General features: G+C 46.6%; 1 protein-coding gene across 8 annotated transcripts in view; it reads left to right on the top strand.

The window, feature by feature from the left end:
- IL11RA (interleukin 11 receptor subunit alpha) overlaps positions 1–21511 on the top strand; it is a 92482-nt gene that overhangs the window by 44146 nt on the left and 26825 nt on the right. The window contains exon 1 of one of the 8 annotated variants that reach the window (XM_087885451.1): positions 4629–5063. The exons of 4 other annotated variants lie outside the window; for them this stretch is intronic. The gene's annotated coding sequence lies outside the window, so the exon portion shown is untranslated. Of the gene's footprint in view, positions 1–4628; positions 5064–21511 lie in introns of those variants that run through there. 3 more of the 8 variants (XM_087885448.1, XM_087885452.1, XM_087885450.1) reach the window with 3 other exon arrangements.

Genomic DNA, 21511 nt, shown 5'->3' with positions numbered 1-21511 from the left:
ACTGAAAAGTATGAAACTCCCAGAGAGTTTCACAATGGAGCCCAAGGAGGTCTGGCTATATTTTTGCCAAGTTAGAAACAAAACAATTCTTGGATATGTTTTCATTTAGTTGGAAAACTCATGAAAGATTCTGCCTCTTCGTTGCTGGAATCTCTCCTTCTCTGCTTTGTTACTAGCAGGGATGTCCAATCTTGGCAACTTTAAGGCATGTGGATTTCAACTCCCAGAATTCCCCAGCCAGCCATGAAGTCCAGGTGTCTTAAAGTCACCAAGATTGGGAAACCGTAACAGAATAATAGAGTTGGAAGGGACCTTGGAGGTCTTCTAGTCAACCCCCTCCTCAAGCAAGGGACCCTAAACCATTTCAGACAAATGGCTCTCCAATTTCTTCTTAAAAACCTCCAGTGATGGAACAGCCACAACTTCTAGTGGCAAGCTGTTCCACTGATTAATTGTCCCCATGGTCAGGAAATTTCTCCTTAGTTCTAGGTTCTCTCCTTGAATAGTTTCCCTCCATTGCTCTGGTGCTTTGGAGAATAGATTGATCCTCTTTATGACAGCCTCATAGATATTGGAAGACGGCTATCATGTCACCCCTGGTCTGGAAAGAGTACAGAGAAGAGCACCAAGGAGCCTTGGTGGCGCAGCAGACTATTAGTTTAGTTTTAGTTTTATTAGATTTCTATACCGCCCTTCTCCCGAAGGACTCACTGTTAAGTAACACCAGCTGCCTGCAATTACTGCAAGTTCAAATCGCACCAGGCTCAAGGTTGACTCAGCCTTCCATCCTTTCTAAGGTAGGTAAATTGAGGACCCAGATTGTGGGGGTAATAAACTGACTTTGTATAAAAAAGAACACCGCTTGGGGGGGAGGGCGAAAGCCCTACTAAGCAGGTATATACAAAAGTATGAAGGCTATTGTTTAATGCATTGTAAGCCGCCCTGAGTCTCCGGAGAAAGGGCGGCATATAAATCGAACCAATAAATAAATAAATAAATAAATAAACCAAGATGATTAGGGGGCTGGAAGCGAAAACATATGAAGACCAGTGGCAGGAATTGGAAACTTCTTTTCACTAGAGATACCCAGCTCGTGCAACCATTCTTCATATGTTTTATCCTCCAGTCCCCTCATCATCCTGGTTGCTCTTCTCTGCACTCTTTCTAGAGTCTCAACGTCTTTTTTACATCATGGTGACCAAAACTGGATGGTGTATTCCAAGCGTGGCCATACCAAGGCCTTATAAAGTGCTAGTAACACTTCATGTGATTCTGTCCCATTAATGCAACCTAGGATTACGTTGGCTGTTTGGGCTCATGCTTAAGTGCTCGTCCACTGGGACTCCGAGATGCCTCTCCCAGTTACTGCTAATAACCCAGGTGGCCCCTGACCTGTGCAGCTACAGCTGGAATCTTCTTTCTGACTGGAGTTGCTGTGGGGATGGCTACACCCTCCCCCCACCCCCCACCCGGGTTTGGCGAGGACAGATCGGGACAGAAAGTCATGTATGGCTGGGGAGAGAAGGATTCGCACCTCCCCTCCTTCTTCCACAAGCTTTGGCTTCCTCACTTTTGGGAATGAAGAGGTGAAATGGCCCAGGCGATCCCCGAACCCGCTCCACCGCCCCACCTTTCCAGGCGGGTTTTCCTGCCAACGTTCCCTTGGAAGGCCAAGGAGACCAAAAGGGCCTTTTGTCTGCAAAGCCAGCTCTCTGCACACTGCCAGGGCTCTTTTGCACGCCTGGAATGCAGGACAGCAGCCGAAGAGCGGGCTGCTTATTTTGGAGGCAAACGCTGCGTGGGAAAAGGGGGGCTGGGGCCAAGAGGGGGCCTGGGGTCCAAGGCCCAGCTGGGTCTCTCTGTTCTGTCAGGATGCCTCTGTCCAGCGGTTTGGACTCTGTAAGGAGAAGAAAGCAGGGGGCTGGACTAGAAGACCTCCAAGGTCCCTGCCAACTCAGTTATTTTGTTCTGTTCTGTTCCTAATTCATCTTCTCTTCTCTTCTCTTCTCTTCTCTTCTCTTCTCTTCTCTTCTCTTCTCCTCTCCTCTCCTCCCTTCTCCTCTCCTCTCCTCTCCTCTCCTCTCCTCTCCTCTCCTCTCCTCTCCCCTTCCCTTCCCTTCCCTTCCCTTCCCTTCCCTTCCCTTCCATTCCATTCCATTCTATCTTTTGCATACTCTCTTCTCTTCTCTTCTCTTCTCTTCTCTTCTCTTCTCTTCTCTTCTCTTCTCTTCTCTTCTCTTCTCTTCTCTTCTCTTCTCTTCCCTTCCCTTCCCTTCCCTTCCCTTCCCTTCCCTTCCCTTCCCTTCCATTCCATTCCATTCCATTCTATCTTTTGCATATTCTCTTCTCTTCTCTTCTCTTCTCTTCTCTTCTCTTCTCTTCAAATGTTTCGAACGGGACTCTTGTCACATCCTGAAATTGCCAAGAGCTTGGAGGTTCAAACCTTACCCTATTTAAGGGGTATCTCAGAAGAGACCCTCCCCCAAAAGTCTAGCCTTTTGCCCAAAGAGAGGGTTTCCTGCTTGGAGCATCCCAAATAGATGTGAAACCCCCCCCCCCTCAAAACCATGGAAAAGAGAAGGATGTTCACTGCCTTGAGTTATTTATAAAAATAAAGATGGAAGATAAATACAGGTAGTCCTCGATTTACAACAGTTCATTTAGTGATGGTTCAAAGATACAACAGCACTGAAAAAAATGCAGCATCCCCACAACCACGTGATGAAAATTCAACTGCTTGGCCACCAACTCATTTAACAATTTTGTGATTCGTTTAACCATCTTGACAAACAAGGTCATAAAATCACAGCATGACTCACTCAACAACTCAACTGCTTAACAACAGAAATTCTGATCCCAGTCCTGGCTGCAGGCCGAGGATTACCTGCTCTTTAACAGCCCTGCACGAGCTGGGTGTGTGTTTGTGTGTCACACAGCCATCGGATCCTTCCAGGGGCCGAGAGTGGGTGGGTGGGCAGGGATGGCTTTGAAGTCTGGACTGAGTTTATTGCCTGCGATGTCTGCAGAACGGATCTGAGCAGCTCCTGGAAGATTAAGGACGCTGACCTTCGCAGGCCTCCTTGTAAAGATTAAAGTAATCCAATTGCGGCATCAGCAAAGCAGATTTAACTTGGTTACAGGCCTGTCGTCCTGTTTTCCGGATCCACGCAGCTCCCTGAGTCAGGGCCCAGCCAAAGAGGGAGGGACGGCACCTTATGCTAAATAAGGACAGGAAAACGAACCCCCAGGAAAGCACCTTCGCGTGTTGTGTGAATGCACCAGAGAGGGTTTTCTCTGAGCTGGCGAAGGGTGCTGTGTGAAGGTAGCCAGCGGGTGGCAAATGCTATGCAGTCCAGATGCAAATAATGCGTATTGGTTAGCTGCTTAATTGCATTTCATAAAGAAAAAGAAATAACCTTCCTGGAACTTGGCAAGAGAAGCAGCAACCGACGGAAATTAATCAAGGAGAGAATCAACTTGGAACTAAGGAGGAATTTCCTCACAGTGAGAACCATTAATCAGTGGGACAGCTTCCCTCTCCATCACAGGAGGATTTGAAGAAGAGATTGGACAGCCATTTGACTTCAGTGGTATAAGGTCTCCTCCTGCCTTGAACAGGGGCTTGGACTAGGAGAGCTCCAAGGTCCCTTCCCACTCTGTTCTTCTGCTAATCTCTGAAAACCTAGAAACAGTCCCTATATTTCCGCCTTTGTCCTCCATATTGTTTCCCCAAACTTCCCAAATTCAACAGTGATCTTTCTGGCTTTCCTGGGAATCTGAGGGAGACGGGTGGTTAAGAAATATGAAGTATACGTAAAAATTAAAAAGAATATATCCTTCTGCAGCCTGCCTGCTGGCTAGTTCTGTATCTGCAGCCCTTCAAAAACCAGTCCAGGTACCTGTAAGGCTGGGCTGGGGTCAGCCATGCATGCTTGCTGCGGAATTCACTTTCCCCCTCCTGTGTGGAGCCTCCCGCCCCATTTCTGCACCTGGCTATCAATGTCCTTTAGAAGCGAGGTGCCCCCACCCCCCTGTCTTCTGCTGCATGGAGGAGCGTAGTAGAGAGCCTAAAGAAATGAATGGAAACTTAGGATGCTTATTACTTGGAGGAGATGCAGGAATGAGTTGAGCTTTCTATGCACAGCGATTGTGCCAGCATCCCTCAGGTGGCTTCTGGCAATCAGGCGGGCACCTGGGCTGTTTTTCTGTCTGATTTCATTGCGCCAATGGGCTCAAATGCAGAACTTAAATTCAGGATTTTCCGTACTTGCCCTGGGTAGGGAGTACTTTACTACTTCCCAGAGATGTGTGGACTTTGTCCTGCGGTTGGCTTTCGGGCACACAGTAGATTTTTATTGGCAATCCTAACCCTCTGGATTGGGACCCTCCTGGTCAAAGCAGGTTCTTTAATCCTGTCCAAAGGCTGCCTGGGTTGTTAAGTGGGTCACTGCAGCTTGCCCGGCTTGATTTTTTTTTCAGCGCACCTGGTGGATGGCAGCCTGCCCCCTGCATGGGATGCGGCTGTAGGCACCAAAAATAATACGTTTACATGTTTTATGTGCAGTTTTGATGTTCTGAAGATTTAATTTGTATGGCAGTCCAAGTCCCTTTAGAAGAGAGGGAGGGGGAGAGAAGCGCCTGCCTGCAAAGCGTGGACCCTCCCCAGCCGGCCTCGGCCTCGCTCTAAGCGCCGGGGGGGGGGGGGGGGGGCTGGCGAAGTTGCGCTGGGGAGCCGCCCGCAGAGACGCCCCAGGCTCCTCCCCGCCAGCCCAGGAAGGAGGCAGCGGGGCAGCGGCGGCTCGCGGCACTTGGCGGCGCCGGGACGGGAGCGAGAGCGCGCAGTTACCGCGCCGTCCGCTCCTCCGCTGGAGCTGCCTTCGCGCCGGCCGAGCCAGAGCAGCCGCCCAGCCGCCCACCCAGCGCTGCGCTGCCTTCCGCGGCCGGCCCGAGCGAGGCGCCTGGGCGTCCCGGAGGTGGCGCGTCTGGGCAGCCCGCCGAAGAGCCGCGCGGGCCATGGAGAGCCTCGGCGGCCGGAGCAGGAGCCGGAGCAGCCGCAGCTGAAGGTACCGGCGGGGGCCGGGCGACGGGGGAGGGGAGCTCGCCAAGCCTCCGTGCCAAGCCGCTCGGGGGGCGGCGGGTCTTCGGGGCTCTTGCGCCGCGCTGCCCTTCGGGGCGAACGGGGCCTTTGATCGGCTGGACGGGGCGGCTCTTCCTTTCCCTTCGGGGTCCGGCTCCTCCTGACGGGGCTCCCGCGGGGGACGAAGGGCCGGCTGAGGGAGCGAGGCCACCTTCCCTCCTTTCCCACTCCGGGGCTTTAAGCAGAAGTTTACTAGACAACCTTCCTTCCTCCCTCCCTCCCTCTTTCCTTCCTTCCTTCCTTCCTTCCCTCCCTCCCTTCCTTCTCCCACCTCCTTCCTTCCCTCACTCTCCTTCACTTTCTTTTCATTCCTTCCTCTCTCCCCCTCTTTTTCCTTCCTTCCTTCCTTCCTTTCCCCTCCCTCCCTTCTCCCACCTCCTTCCTTCCCTCCCTCCCTCTCTCCCTCCCCTCCCTCTTGTTCCCATTCCTCTTTCCCTTCTCCTGGCATTCTCTGGCAGCACTTTGAGGGATCTGGGAAATATTTTCCTATGTGAAAAGTTTGTGATGAAAGAACTAGACTGCATGAAGCTTTTGGGCTTTTCCCCAGTTTGAATTTCCATGGTATGAAACGGGAGGAAAGTGTAACCGGCTTACTGTAGCTTTGAGGATGGGCTGAGGCAGCCTTGCAAGAACGTTTTTTCCCCTGGAATCTTCTGGCTTCCTAGAAATGTCTCCAGAATTGGGGGGGGGGGGAATCAGGAAAACATCTTCCTGAAAAGATGACTTGCTCCCCCCCCCATTCCTCCCCCCCCCCCCAGGCGGAAGGGAGGAAGAAGGCTGATAGTCTCCAGTGGCCAAAAATATATATATGGGAATCTAGAAGCATCTTTTTTGGCAAGCAAATTTTATTAAAAGGCATCAGCTACAGTTCATGAAACCTTATACCTTTCAGTTTAAAGAAAGAGCTTCCAGACTCCTGATTTTTTTTTTTGCACACATACTGCAGGGGAACATTTTTTGCAGAGGGAGAAATATTAGGAAGATGGGGGGAAAACACTCAGCAGAGCCGAAGGGTTGGTCTAAAGCTGTGTTTATTCAACTTTTTCCTCCCAGCCCCTCCCCCCACTTTTAAAAATTATGGAGGACCCCGAAAGAGTTTTTATTTGCATGGGCTATATAGTCATTGACGTTTTTACCATATTAAAAATCAAAATGGATTCAATTGTAGAACATGTATTTCTTTGAATCATGTAAAAATAAGAATATGAAACCCATTAGATATAAACAAATAAATATTATTCATGAAAAAACTCTATATTTTGAATACATTAAAACAGAGGCTCTCAGCCTGTGGTCCGCAGAATCCTGCAGATGGGGGGAGTGTGATGTTTCCCCAAGGTTTGCAAAAGCTTGACAAAAATGTTACGATTTAAATGTTGAGTTAATCCTGGGGGGCCGTGGCCTCTGGCCACAAAAGGGATTTATAGGGGGTCCGTGGTGAAGAGAAAGGCCAAGAACCACTGCATTAAAACACAGTGAGAAAAGTGACATTGCTTTTTTCAAAAAAAATTAAATTAATATCTGGCAAATAGTTTTGATTTTGTGGGGCCCCTGAGAGAGTCTCGGGGCTCCTTCGACTGTGCTTTAAGAAACGCTGCCTTGGAGAAAGGTTTTGCAAAATGCATGGAAAGCTGGTGACACTCCCAAAGGGACAAAGAGCAGTCCTACCACCATCGTGCCTGTCACTCAAGCCCATTTCCGATCGCCAGATTGGAGCCTCTCAACTAAATAGATCTGCAGCCTGAAAAATTGCAAACATGGCCAGGATCCACTGCAGAGAGGGTTCTCTCGGGTGGAACATTTGCCCTCCCCCCCCCCGAAAGAATTGTTATTTATGAAACTTATTCAAAGCAGAGATACTCGAAACCGAGAAGGTGCATCTTTGCTTTGATTTCTTCGCTAGCCACAGATTTTTGTGGGTCAGAAAAAAAAATTGTTAACAGGACCAGCTAGGAAGAAAGTGGTGACTTGTGTTGGTGGCCCTTCCCTTCTTCGGCTGGTGGCCCTACGCCCACCTGTCTCTTGTCCTGGTGCCCTTGCAGAGTGCGGCACGCATCAATATGTTCCGGAGAGCAAGTGGAAGCGGGCAGTTAAATCATCTTAACCCCTGCATGGTTATGTGAAAAGGAACAATTCAAGAGAACAGAACAACAAAAGAACATCAGAGACGGAAGGGACCTTTGAGGTCTTCTACTCCAGCCCCAGATTACAGTTTAGGAAATATGCTTTCTTGGGCCACAGAGAGAGTTTTAGGATAATTTATCTTGCATCCTTCCGATGGTCTTGTGGAGTTAATGAAGTCTTGCGTCCGTCTCCAGATCTGGCTTAGTCCTTTTGCCACTTTCTGCTGCTGGCTGCAGAAGCTGTAAACCTTGCGGTTGGAAGCAGGTTACTCTGAACAAAACAAACAGAGAAAGTAGCATTTGTGTGAATGCAGCCTCTTCACTGTGGCTAGTGCACTTTCCAGCAACAGGAAGAAAAGATCAGAGGGAGACTTAAAGCCCCTTTTCCAATCAACTAAATTTTATTCAAAGCTTTCAGCTGCAGTTTGTTTGTTGGAAAAGGGGCTGCAGGCTCCCTCTGATCTTTTCCCTACGTAGAGTAAGTGGGCTGCCCTCCTACATCAGAGGTGGGGAACTACGGGCCTTTTATGACCTGTGGACTTCAACTCCCAGAATTCCTGAGCCAGCCATGCTGGGTGTTGAAGTCCACAGGTCATAAAAGGTCCGTAGTTCTCTACCTGGTCCTACATGGTGGTAGGAAAAGAGCCCATGTTTGCTAGCCTTTTTTTTTTTTTTTTTTTTTTTACCAAATCAACCCAGAATTACGTGGTGCCTTCAGGATGAAGGATGAAGACTCCCTTCAGCTGCCCTAGGCTTCTGAGAATGAACTGATGGATATGTCAGTTTTATTTATTTGTTTGATTGACTAATTTCTGTCGCCACCCATCTCAACCAGTGATGTACATCATTAATAACAAGCTAGTCTCATTTTAGCCATAAATGCCGACTGGGTGACTCTGGAACAGTCCCTCACTCTCATTCAGAACATAGAATAACAGAGTCGGAAAGGACCCTAGTGGTCATCTAGTCCAACCCCCTTCTTGACACCTTATACCATTTCTGACAGATGGCAGTCCAGTCTCTTCTTGAAAGCCTTCAGTGATGAAGCTCCCACAACTTCTGAAGGCAACTTCTGTTCCATTGGCTGATTGTTCTCACTCTCAGAAAATTTCTCCTTAATTCCACGTTGCTTCCCTCCTTGATTACTTTCCATCTGTTGCTTCTTGTCCTGCCTTCAGGTGCCTTGGAGAATAGCTTGACTCCCTCTTCTTTGGGGCAGCCCCTCAAATATTGGAAGATGCTATCATGTCACCCCTGAACAGTGGTGGGTTTTAAAAATTTTTACTACCGGTTCTGTGGGTGTGGCTTGGTAGATGTGGCATGGCTTGGTGGGCGTGGCAGGGGAAGGATATTGTAAAATCTCCATTCCCACCCCAATCCAGGGGAAGGTTACTGCAAAATCCCCATTTCCTCCCAATCAGCTGGGGGCGGGGCCAGTCAGAATTTTTACTACTGGTTCTCCAAACTACTCAAAATTTCTGCTACCGGTTCTCCAGAACTGGCCAGAACCTGCTGAAACCCACCTCTGCCCCGAACCTTCTTTACATTAAACTAGACATACCCAATTCCAGCAACCGTTCTTTGTATGTTTTACCCTCCTAATCCTCTTTGTTGCTCTTCTCTGCACTCTTTCCAGAGTCTACACATTTTTTTTTTACATCGTGGCGACCAAAACTGGATGCAGGATTCCAAGTGTGCCCTTACCAAGGCCTTAGAAAGTGGTATTAACACTTCACGTGATCTGGATTCTATCCCTCTGTTGATGCAGCCCAGAATTGTGTTGGCTTTTTTTGGCTGCTGTCATGCACCTCGCAGGCTAACCCACCTCGCAAGGTTGTTGTGGGGAAAATAGGAGGGAATCCTTCAGGGGAGCAAAGCAGGTGAGAGGGGACCGAAATGGGAGAATCAGCAGAGAAAAAGATGGAGAAAAGATTTGATCCGGCCTTCTCGTCCCGTCCACTTTCTTGCTACCCAAGAATCTAACCTCCTCACTTTGCGTTTGGCCCTGCGTCACCCCTGAAGTTTCCTGGGAAAAGGAATTGCAGAGGGTTGCCTAGGAGTTGTTGTGTTGTGTTTGTCGGAGTAGCCAACAGCCCTCGGAACGAATCCCTGCTTGGCCTTCCATTCAGAGCCTGAGTGATCCTTCCTGAGCCCACTTGGCTGATTTGGAGAGCCAGTTCTAGCATCTCTTGCCAGTGACCGGCTCAGGACAGCACCGATAATTTAGCAAGAGTTTTTCTTGGCTGCTTTCTTTGTTAGTCATTAAAGTCTCCTTAAATCCTCTTGGGTTGTTTTTCTTTCTGCGTTATTTTGCAACAAAATGTTTAGAAATGCCTGCTGTCTTAGTGAGAAGACCGAAGTGTGAGCAGGGAGGAGATCTGTAGATCTCTCCATGACCAGCAGAGAACAGGGAAGGCGGATGGATGGTGAGAAGAATTGGGGTGGGAGGGGGTCTGGTTTTCTTTGAATGGCCCTGTTCATTTTCTTCCTTCCTTCCTTTCTTCCTTTCTTCTTGTTAATTTTATCCATGGAAATTCTCAGTCATCATCCAGGTCATGGTTGTCCCAAAGGTGCTTTTTCAAGAGGCAACTCTTGAAAGTCCTTGGGACTTTGGGACCTCCTGTTAAAAAAAAAAATTCTTTCTCTTTTTTCCCTTCTTCCTGTTAATATTCTTTTTTCTTCCTCCTTTTTCCTTCTTGTTGACTCCTGTATCTGCTCCTACTCCTACTTTATCTACTCCTCGAGTAAAGTGCTTTGAAAAATGGCCACTTTAGATTTTCTTAGCTGCCAATCAGGTGGACCAGCACAGCTGCAAAGGTTTCCGGGGTCCTAGCTGTAGATAATGGATTTTGTGGTGCCTCTTGGGGGGGAAGCCAGAGCAGTCAGCTGGTTCCCTGTGTCAGGCGATGCTTCTCTGACTCTTGTTTATTTTTCCAGGAGTGGCCAAAAAATTAACCTCTTTGTTGAATGGGCAGATTCAGCCCAGGTGAAGAGGCAGCCGAAGGTGGGGTTTTATGGGGCTGCTTGTTTTTAAAATCAGAAAATAGGTGTGCCTGGAAAGTATTTGGGGGTTCTGGAGGCAGGAACTGAAGCCTGATTGTTCTGAGTCTGTTCACACAGGTAGTAGCCCTTGACTGACAACCGTTCGTTTAGTTACAACGGTACTGAAAGAAGTAACTTATGGCCATTTTTCACACTTACGAGCTTTGCCGCATCCTCGTGGTCACATGATCAAAATCCAGAGGCTTGGCAGCTGGCATGGACTTATGTCAGTTGCAGAGTCCCAGGGTCACATGCTCCCCTTTTGCAACCTTCTGACCAGCAAAGTCAATGGGGAAGCCGGATTCACTTAACAACCGGGTTACCAACTTAACAACTGGTGTGATTCATTTAACAACTGTGGCAAAAAGATTGTAAAATAGGGCAAAACTCACTTAACAAATGTCTCACTTAGCAACAGAAATTCTGGGCTCAATTGTGGTCATATGTCAAGGACTACCTGTACTTATTTGTTTATTCAATTTCTATTTTTCCAATAGTTCAATTTCTACTACTGCATTTTTACAGTGTTTAATATTACAGTAGTAGCAGGTGTGGTAGCAGTAGGGAAGAAAGTAGTAGTGAACTCTGAGTACTACCATGTGTATGTTTGCCTGTGCGTTGCCTGAGTGCCTGTGTTGTTGTGTTGGCTGTCTTGTGTTTGGGGCCCACTGAATTGGGTATCGAGAGAAGAGAATATTTGTCGCTCAGGGTTGAACTGATGCTCTCTGAGCTTGGTGGTTTTCTTGCAGATGTTTCATGACCCAACTAGGGAACATCATCAGTGCTAGAAGGGAGGAGAGGAAGGACGACGACAAAGACTGTGGGATCCCTGGTCCTCTCTGAGCTTGGTGGTTTTCTTGCAGACGTTTCATAACCCAACTAGATAATCTCATCAGTACTAGAAGAAAGAGGGGATTGCGGAGAGGAGGAGGAGGAGGACTGCAGAGTGCTTGGTGCTCTCTGAGACTGGATCTTTTCTTGCAGATGTTTCATGACCCAACTAGATATCATCAGTATTGGAACGGAGGGAGGTTGGACGACGAGGAGGAGGAGGAGGACAACTGTGGGGTCCTTGGTGTTCTCTGATCTTGGTTGTTTTCTTGCAGATGTTTCATGACCCAACTAGGTAACATTCTCAGTGCTGGCAATCTAGTTGGGTCATGAAATTGTCTGCAAGAAAACAACCAAGCTCTGAAAATATTAAGAACCCCACTGACTTGTGCATACATAGAAGAACCCCTGACAAAAGCTTTCAATGATGAAGCTCTCCAGGTGAGGAAATCCCTTACTCTGAGTCTGGGCCTCTCTTGAAAAGCCTCCCATCGGTTTGGTCCTTGTCCTGCCTTCAAGAACTATGGAGCATCAGTCTGCACCCTCTTCCCCATAACAGCCCTTTGTGTGGGGGAAGACAGCTCTCATGCCCCCCCCCCCAGGCTTCTCAGCAGAAACTCAACGCAGCCAGTTCCTTCAGTTGCTCTTTGTGGGCTTTAGCCTCCAAGCACCTCGTCATTTTTATGGGGCTGCTCTGACAGTCCTTCCACGACTTCTTTTTCCCCCTCTTCATATTCGCAGAGCACACTGAGAAATACGCGACAGTGAAGAACAAACTTAATTGCACATTTGTTGACTTATGGGAAGAGGAATGGCCGAATGTTCTCCTTAACAGGACTTCATCTCCAAGCTAAACACCATCCCCTCCCCTCTCCAGCTTTCAGCTTAAAGAAGGAAAATGCCCATGACGGGAGAAGCCCATGTGGCTGGAGAAGGTAGCTGTGGGACGGACGGACATGATGGCAGTCTTCCAATATCTCAGGGGCTGCCACAAAGAAGAGGGAGTCAAGCTATTCTCCAAAGCACCTGAGGGCAGGACAAGAAGCAACGGATGGAAACTAATCAAGGAGAGAAGCAACCTGGAACTAAGGAGAAATTTTCCTGATAGTTAAGACAATCAATTATTAGAAGAAACAGTAAAAGAAAACATGATAAGGTGGGCTAGGGACATAGGGCACAACATTCACTTGGCAAACTGGGAGAAATTGTGGAAACAAAACATTAAAATGACAAGAGCCACATCCTATAAAGAGAACCTTATCAAAATGTTTTACAGATGGCACCTAGCACCAGCCAAATTAGCCAAAATATACCCGAACGCCTCCTCACTCTGTTGGAAGTGTAAAACAAAAAAGGGGACATATTACCATGCTTGGTGAAAATGTACGAAGGCCCAACAATATTGGCAAGACATAAAGGAAACTATGAGGAAATAACAAACCTACAAGTAGAAAACACTCCAGAATTCTTCTTATTTGGTATGATAACAGCACAATACACCAAAGAGACAAAATATCTTATTATACATATTCTGACAGCAGCACGATTACTGTTCGCTCAAAATTGGAAATCAGATCAACTCCCAACCAAAGAGAAAATAATCTCAAAGATAACAGAATGTGCCGAAATGGATAGATTGACGCTGGAACTCCAGGATAAGGAAGAAAGTGAATACTATCTTGTGTGGCACCGATGGTACCAATGGCTGGAAAGGAAAATCAGTACAAATGTAGATGACAGAAAATAGGGTGAAAAATTAAAAATAGGAGAAGAATACAGGGAAGATGCAAGATTATCTTTAATTTAAAACACTTGAACTAAGAATTTATTACTACTTCACTAATTTATAAAGTAATACAATATATATTCTGTTGATGACTAAAACGTATATGTAGAATGTGGTGTGGGTATGTAGGTGGTGGGATTTCGTTTGTCTTTGTATAGTCTTCATATTTTTGTTTATAATCAAATAAAAAACATTTTTAAAAAAAGACAATCAATGGAACAGCTTGTCTCCAGAAGTGATGGGTGCTCCAACACTGGAGGTTTTCAAGAAAAGACTGGACAGCCATTTGTCCAGAATGGTATAGGATCCCCTTCTTGAAGAAGGGTTCAACCAATCAGAATAGAGCTGGAAGGGACCTTGGAGGTCTTCTAGTCCAACCCCCTTGGAGTAGAAAACCTAGTTCAATGGTTAGACTAGAAGACCTCCAAGGTCCCATCCAGCTCTGATATTCTGTTAATCAGTGGAACAGCTTCCCTCCAGAAGTTGTGGCTGCTCCATCACTGGAGGCTTTGAAGAAGAGATTGGACAGCCCTTTGTCTGGAATTGTATAGAGTTTCCTGCTTGAGCAGGGGGTTGGACTAGAAGACCTCCAAGGTCCCTCCCAGCTCTGGTATTCTGTTGTTATTGTATTGTTATATTGTTGTTCTGTTATTCTGCTTCCCATGGAACATTCTGCCCTACGAGGGGAAGTGTGTGTAGGCACATGTTTCTTGGGCACAAAGGTGTCACTCCGCCAGCTTCCTCCCTCCCTCCCTCCCTCCCCACTGGTCAGCCCACTGCCATTCACCCGTCGAGGAAATGGCCAGAGAGCAGTTGTGTAATTCTTGCCACATGTGTTGCGTGTGCCTTGTGCCTTCTGTTGTGGTGTCCTGCTAGTACACTTCCTAGGCAGCTTGGTTCCTGCCCTCCTTCCATGTGGACACCCATGCACACTCGCTGAGCTTTTTAGGGATGGACCCTGGGGGTCTTCTAGTCCAACCCCCTGTTCAAGCAGGAGACCCTGCACCATTTCAGACAGGTGGCTGTCCAGTCTCTTCTTAAAAGCTTCCAGTATTGGAGCACCCACAACTTCTGCAGGCAACTCGTTCTACTGATTAATTGTTATAATTGTCAGGAATTATAAGAGCCTTGGTAGTACAGGGGCTTAAGGCACCCTGTTATTAAGCTGATTAAGACCAGATGCCTGCAATTCTGCAGGGTTCGAATCTCGCCAAAGGCTCAAGGTTGACTCAGCCTTCCATCCTTTCTAAGGTAGGTGAAATGAGGACCCAGTTGTGGGGGCAATAAGCTGACTTTGTATAAATATACAAAAGGATGAAGGCTATTGCTGAGCACATTGTAAGCCGCCCTGAGTCTTCGGAGAAGGGCGGCATATAAATCAAATTAAAAAAAAAAAAAAAAAAAAAAATTCCTGCTTAATTCTCGGTTGCTTCTCTCCTTGATTAGTTTCCATCCGTTGCTTCTTGTCCTGCCCTCAGGTGCTTTGGAGAATAGCTTGACCGCCCCCCCTCTTCTTTGGGGCAGCCCCTTTATGGCAGCTGAGTGGCTCCACACCATCCCTGGGCCCTTGTGGGGCATAAGAGCCCCCTCAGGCTAACCCTCAGCTGCTTGCCCACTCAAGGCTCTCTCTCTCTCTCTCTCTGGCCGGTTGCCAGATGGCTGGTGGGGCGGAAGGGTCCTTCCCCTTTCTGTGTAAGCCTTGGCCAGGCCTTGGGGGCTGCTGCCCAATTACAACGGTTGGCAATTAAAAGGCCTATAAAACCGCCATGGGAACTGCCCGGGGGCCCGAAGGCTTTGTTTTGCTTGGCCGAGTGAAGTTTATGGAGCCATCAGGCTGAGTGGCAGCTTCTGTCCGGCTCAAGTTGGCCGTTGTGGGAAAAGAGGCAGCAGGAACAGCTTTTCATTTGGGCTTTTGCGGAGGGGGGATCTTAAATCTATTCCCCCCCTCCCTCCCTCCCCTCTTCGGCTTGGCACTTCTCATTCATGCAACGAGCCGCCAGTCAGATTTTTTCCAGGAAACGCCATGCTTTATCAGCGACACTTGATCCATCCTGGGTGGTCAAGGCTCAGTCTCAGTGGCTTTAAGAAGGGCGGACTTCAACTCCCAGAATTCCCCAGCCAGCATAATTTAGATGTGGACTACAATTCCCAGCACGGTGGCTGGGGAATTCTGGGAGTTGAAGTCCGCCCTTCTTAAAGCCACTGAGACTGAGAAAGACAAAGTTGTTAGGCTGTTAGAACATAAAATAATAGAGCTGGAAGGGACCTTGGAGGTCATCTAGTCCAACCCCCTGCTCAAGCAGGAGACCCTCGACCATTCCAGACAAATGGCTGTCCAGTCTCTTTTTGAAAGCTCCCAGTGAGGGAGCACTGTTGGGAAAGCCCAGCAAAGGAAGGGTTTCAAAAAGTATGTGTGTTTGTGTGGGTGTGTATTTAATAGTGAAATACAATATCTTACCAAAAAGGCAATGAGTATAGGGAGTCCCCGACTTACAACAAGTTCATTTAGTGGCCATTCAAAGTAACAATGGCACTGAAAAAAGTGACTTATGACCGTTTTTCACACTTACGTCCCCACAGTCACGTGATCAAAATTCAGAGGCTTGACAATTGATTCATATCTATGGCGGTTGCAGTGTCTCCGGGTCATGTGATCCGCTTTTGCGACCTTCTGACAAGCAAAGTCAATGGGGAAGCCAGATTCGCTTAACAACCGTGTCGCTAACTTACTCACTGGAGTGATTCACTTAACAGCTGTCGCAAGAAAGGTCGTATCATGGGACAAAATTCACTCTCTCTTCGAGCAACAGAAATGTTTTTTGTTGTTTTTTTTTTAATTGATTTATATGCCTCCCTTCTCCGGAGACTCAGGGCGGCTTACAATGCGTTAAGCAATAGCCTTCATACTTTTGTATATTTATACAAAGTCAGCTTATTGCCCCCACAATCCAGGTCCTCATTTTACCTACCTTAGAAAGGATGGAAGGCTGAGTCAACTTTGAGTCTGGTGAGATTTGAACTTGCAGTAATTGCAGGCAGCTGATGTTAATAACAGTGCTTTAGTCTGCTGCGCTACCAGGGCTCCTTGTTGGGGTCCATTGTGGCCATAAGTCAAGGACTTCCTATATACAGTGAAAGAAAGAACACTTATAATAGTGATTGACATAAATTAATAGGAAAAGGGAAAAAAATCCATATATTGGCCAGATACAACAGTAAAAATAAACATAATCCAGTCCTTGATCTTATCCTTAACCCTAGAGAGAAATGGTTTGCCCTTTTATTTTTAGAACACGGAAATGTTTCAAAAATAAACTAGAGACTCCTATCCTGGATCAGTTGTTTAAAAGGAGGAAGGATGAGAATTTTGCAGAATTATTAAAATCGGCCTGTGTTGCACCCTGGCTGGTTGGCGCCAAAGTTTTTCCTCAGGGGAAAAAGTCCACAGCGTATTTCAAGAAAATAGTTCAACCTGACATAAATTGCCTTTGTGATCACATGCCCTGGCCAAGATTGTAGGGATAAAGGCAGTCATTTGAAACCAAGGCTCTTACCGGAAGTCCTTGACTTGCGACCAAAATGGAGCCCTACATTTCTGTTGCTAAGTGAGGTTTTAAAGAAGAGACTAGACGGCCACTTCTCTGAAATAGTATAGGTTCTCCTGCTTGAGCAGGGGGTTAGACTAGAAGACCTCCAAGGTACCCTTCCAGTTCCTATCCTATCCTATCCTATCCTACAACTTAAGTGACTTTTGCCCCATTTTATGACCTTTCTTTTCACAGTTGTTAAGTGAATCACATCAGCTGAAGCCAGTAACCCGGTTGTTAAGTGAATCTGGCTTCCCCATGGACTTGGCCTGTCAGAAGGTCGCAAAAGGGAATCACATAACCCCGGATCACTGCAACCGTCATAAATAGGAACCAATTGCCAAGCGTCTGAATTTCGATCATACGACCCTGGGGGTGCTGCAGTGGTCGTAAGTGTGAAAAACGGTCATAAGTCAGTATTTTTTAGTGCCGTAATAACTTCAGACGGTCCCTAAATCAAAAGTTGTAAGTCAAGAATTATGTGTAAGTGGACTACAATCTTCAATCCAAAGCCGTCCCTTTTTGAACATGTTTTAAAGGTTCTAATAAACATGAAATTCCATTTTCTGTTGTCTTTGCATCAGAAGTCAATGTATTGTGCCGATCGTAGATTTCCAAGCCTCCCAAGGAGCTAGTCCATATTGTTTTCCAATTTTTTTTCTGTGCATTCTGTGTGGATTTTGCAGAACTTTCAGATTTACCGTTTCCATGGCAAACTTGAGTGTCTGAAATGGCAGAGGGTCTCCTGCTTGAGCAAGGGGCTGGACTAGAGGACCTCCAAGGTCCCTTCCAACTCTGTTATTCTGTTGTTCTGTTCTGAAAACTTATATGGCTGCCCAACTCACTCAGGGTTTCATTGTGGTTTATCCACCCCCCTCCAAAACCCCCAGAAGAATCTCAGGAATGCCCCTTGCGGCTGAGTCACAGAATTTGGGCCAGGCCTGGTATCCCAGCAGAATTTTTAAGCGGCGTCCTTGGTTGCTGGAATTGAGCCACCAGCGAAATCAAAACGATTGTGGGCTTTGTCTCAAATTCAGGGGCTGCCTCGGTAGGAAAAAGTGGGGAGGGTGGGCTTTCCAGAGCCCATTAATCCCCCTTTTTTCAGAACCATGGAAGTGTCATCTCCCCCACCCCCAAAAAATTCCTGGGTGATGCTGAGCACCCTGGATGCTTTCAGCCTTTGGAGGACTCTGGGTTTCTCCTCTACCCAAGAGAGAGTTGGAGGGCTCAAAAGGAAGCTATCTTGGCTTGCTTCTTGGCACACCATGGTTCTAGTCCTCATGCTTCCTTTCCAGTTTTTTTTTTTTTTTTTTGCATATTTTCTATTACTGAACACATGTTATTTGTTTTTCACACCAGTATGTTACTCAACTGTGATATCTTGGCCCAATTTTTATGTGTTATTTATTTGTAAAATTTGTTGGCCGCCCATCTTACCACTTAAGGGTAACTTAAAATAAAATCTTAAATATGGAAAGCAGAATCTAATCAGCCAACCAGAGAAATAGCCCCAGCAGAGCCCAAGAAGAGAGAGAGAAAAAACTCACTATAAAGGGGCATAAAAAGGGTTTCCCCCCCCCCCACCAGTCAGCCCTCCACTGAAAGACCCCTGGGGGAGGGGAGGGGGGGCTGGATGCTGCCTAAAAAAAAGATTTCCCTGGATCTTTTTTTATGGCCAGATCCCTGAGCTCCCTCCGGCCTCTGCCTTTCTTTGCACCGGCTCTGCTGGCAAGTATACTTCTGCCCTCTGGGCAGGGAAGGGAAGCGCTTCCGGCGGTCATTCATAAGCTGCCATTAATTATTTGGGCCATTCATAAAAAGGGACGGCCGATTCATTCATGGCCGGGCTTGGATCTCCCGGTGCAAACCTCACAGGCAAGACCTCCAAAGCTGAAAGGGGCAGATAACAATCCTTGGTTAAACATAGCCAAGTTAAGGTTCACCCTGTTCATTAAACCTGTCAAGCTAATGCGATCCTTGGCTGTATAAACAGAGGCTCAGGAGCAGGGTGGATTTGATTTAAATCGAGTTGATTTAAATCACAATTTAAATCATGATTTAAATCACTAGTAAAAAGGCTTGATTTAAATCAACTTGATTTAAATCATAATTTTTAAAGAGCAACTGTCATCTCTGCTACTCCTTTGACCCACTGTGGACTCACCGATAGTCCCAGAGTTGCAGAATATACAGCCTCATTTCATGCTGAATAAACTCAATTATTTATGTATCTTAAATAGAAAACTATCTTACAATAGATTTTTACCCCAAAAGTTTTTTATTAAAATAAATTCAGTAAAAATCAAAAAAATCGATTTAAATCAAAAAAATCCGATTTAAATCAAAAAAATCAGATTTTTTTTTTATTTTTTTTAAAAAACAATTGATTTTTATCCACCCTGCATAGGAGCAAAATCAGGTGAAGTATTAGTACCACTTTATAAAACTTTAATAAGGCCACACCTGGAATTCCGCATCCAGTTTTGTTCCCCACACTATAAAAAAGAGGTTGAGACTTTGGAAAAAGTGCAGAGAAGAGCAACTAAGATGATTAAAGGCCTGGAGACTAAAACATACAGAGAACGGTTGCAGGATTTGGGTCTGGCTAGTTTAAGGGAAAGAAGAACTAGAGGTGAATGATAGTAGCAGTGGTGGGCTGCTGCCGTTTCGGGCAAACGGGTAGTTGCAACCTGCAGGTGGGGGGCCGCCCCCCTGCCCCGGCGCTATGCAGTCCTATTTACCTGTGTTTTGAAGCTGCGTGCAAGGCAGGAGCGCGTGCTCACATTTTCAGTGCTGAATGAACTGGTTGATAATTTATGTGACACCCACCTCTTGATAGCAGTAGTGAATGGCAGCAGTCTTGCAGTATTTGAGGGGCTGCCACAAAGAAGAAGGGGTCAACCTCTTCTCCAAAGCTCCAGAAGGCAGGACAAGAAGCATTCTGGTATTCTGTTAATTAATCAGTGGAACAGTTTACTTCCAGAGGTTGTGGTGCTCCATCACTGGGAGTTTTTAAGAAGAGACTGGACAGCCAGGGGTTGGACTAGAAGACCTCCAAGGTCCCTTCCAGCTCTCTATTGATAGAAACTCATCAAGGAGAGAAGCAACCTAGAAATAAAGGAGAAACTTCCTAACAGTCAGGACAATTAACCAGTGGAACAGAAGTTGCCTCCAGAAGTTGTGGGTTCTCCATCACTGGAGTCTTTCGAGAAGAGACTGGACAGTCACTTGTCTGGAATGGTAGAGGTTCTCCTGCTTGAGCAGGGGGCTGGACTAGAAGACCTCCAAGGTCCCTTCCAGCTCTATTCTAAACATTCGAAACTGTGGGCCTTTCTTGCCTTGTGAACCCTCTTGTGTTGTGGATTTGATTTTGCCTGGTGGGTTTATCTCATTTGGGAAACTTTCAAGAGCCTTGTGGGCCTATTGGCCGTTGCTCTGTGGACTCGCTTTGCTCTGCTTTTGGCTGGGCTGAATTGGGGCAGTCCTGGGGTTTTGGTGAAGGGAATTGCTGGGGAATATTAATAAACGCACTAAACCCCTGTTGTGTGTGTGTATGTGTGTGTGTGTGTGAGTGAGTGGAACTGCACAGGTCCAGTGGTCTTCCTGAGATGCAGTCAGCCTTGAGCTCCCGTGTCCTTTATTTGGGGACCCCAGCCGTGTGCAGTGGTGACCAGATCTGAGGATCTGGCACATGAGAGTCTGCCACTCCCTAGAGATAGGTTGTCCTATCTGCTGTGAATCTCTACCTGGAGCCTTGAAAGTTAATCAGGGTTACAAATGGTTTTTTAAAAAAAACAATTGCACAAGAGTTGATGTTTCCTGCACAGATGAAACCTGTGCTTCCAAAGCCAGATGTGCATTTGGTTCTGCATGTGGCTGCAACAGCCTCTTTCTTTCTTTCTTTTTCTTTCTTTCTTCCTTCCTTCCTTCCTTCCTTCCTTCCTTCCTTCCTTTCTTTCTTTCTTTCTGTCTTTCTGTCTTTCTGTCTTTCTTTCTTCTTTCCCTCCCTCCCCCTCTCTCTCTCTCTCTTTTGCAAAGTTGTAAAACACAATGCACTGTATTATTCCCATGCAGATTTCAGTGCGGTAATGTTTCTATAATATGATTACAAATATGAATATTCTGCTATTTAAAAAGCTTCTTGAAAATAAAAAGACAAAAGTGGAAACTCTTTTTCGGCATTAATTGCCACCTGGGCTATCAGTGTTACAAGCACAAGATTTCACCCAAGCAGCCGCAGGGGGCTTTTTAAAGGGCTGGGGGTTTGTACCTGTTCCTTAATTCAGGGCAGCTTCATCCCAGGGTCCTGCTGGACCCTGCATAGTGTTTTGCCTCCAGACACAGCCCAGACCAGGGAAGGGGCAGCTGGTAAGAAGCAGGCCAGCAATTCCGGGCCCTCCAGGGGTGTGAGAGAGGCATTGGGACAAACAGTGGTGGAAAAGAGAAAGGATGCGCTAAAGCAGGGGAGAGGGAGGGGGGTTAAAACGAGACTTTGCTTCTTGCAGACTTTATTTTCCTTTCTGTCTCTCTCCTTCTGCTAACATCAAAGGGTTTGTGTCATAATCGGAGGCCAAGCCTGGGGCTCATTTCCTTCATTCACTGTTGATCTTCACGCCTAGTAAAATCAGCCGGCAGCTGATTGCAACACCCGGATTTTTTTTTTTTTTTAAAAAAAAGTCCATTTATAACACCCAAATTAAAAAAAAATTAAAATCTCCACTTGCAAAAATGAGATGAAAACCACAGAGCCCCCGTATCAAATCCCTCCATCTCCAAATCATGCAGAGGGAATTTTCTTAAGATTTTTGTTCCTGAGCAAGACGGTTGTTCAATTGAATCCAATCGTAGGACCTTTTCTGCTATGGTGGTTAAGCAAACAGCAGCCATTGTTTATTTATTTATTATTTATTTATTTTATTTTATTCGTATACCGCCCTTCTCCAGCAGGACTCAGGGCGGTGAACAGCCGAGGTAAAACAGAGCATACAAAATTTAAAAAACAATT

The sequence above is a fragment of the Pantherophis guttatus genome, chromosome 2 (genome assembly GCF_059756535.1).
Source record: "Pantherophis guttatus breed Tessera chromosome 2, ASM5975653v1, whole genome shotgun sequence".
Taxonomy (NCBI): Eukaryota; Metazoa; Chordata; class Lepidosauria; order Squamata; family Colubridae; genus Pantherophis; species Pantherophis guttatus.
The sequence above is the reverse complement of the archived record's forward strand: the minus strand, read 5'-3'. Positions and strand labels throughout refer to the sequence as shown.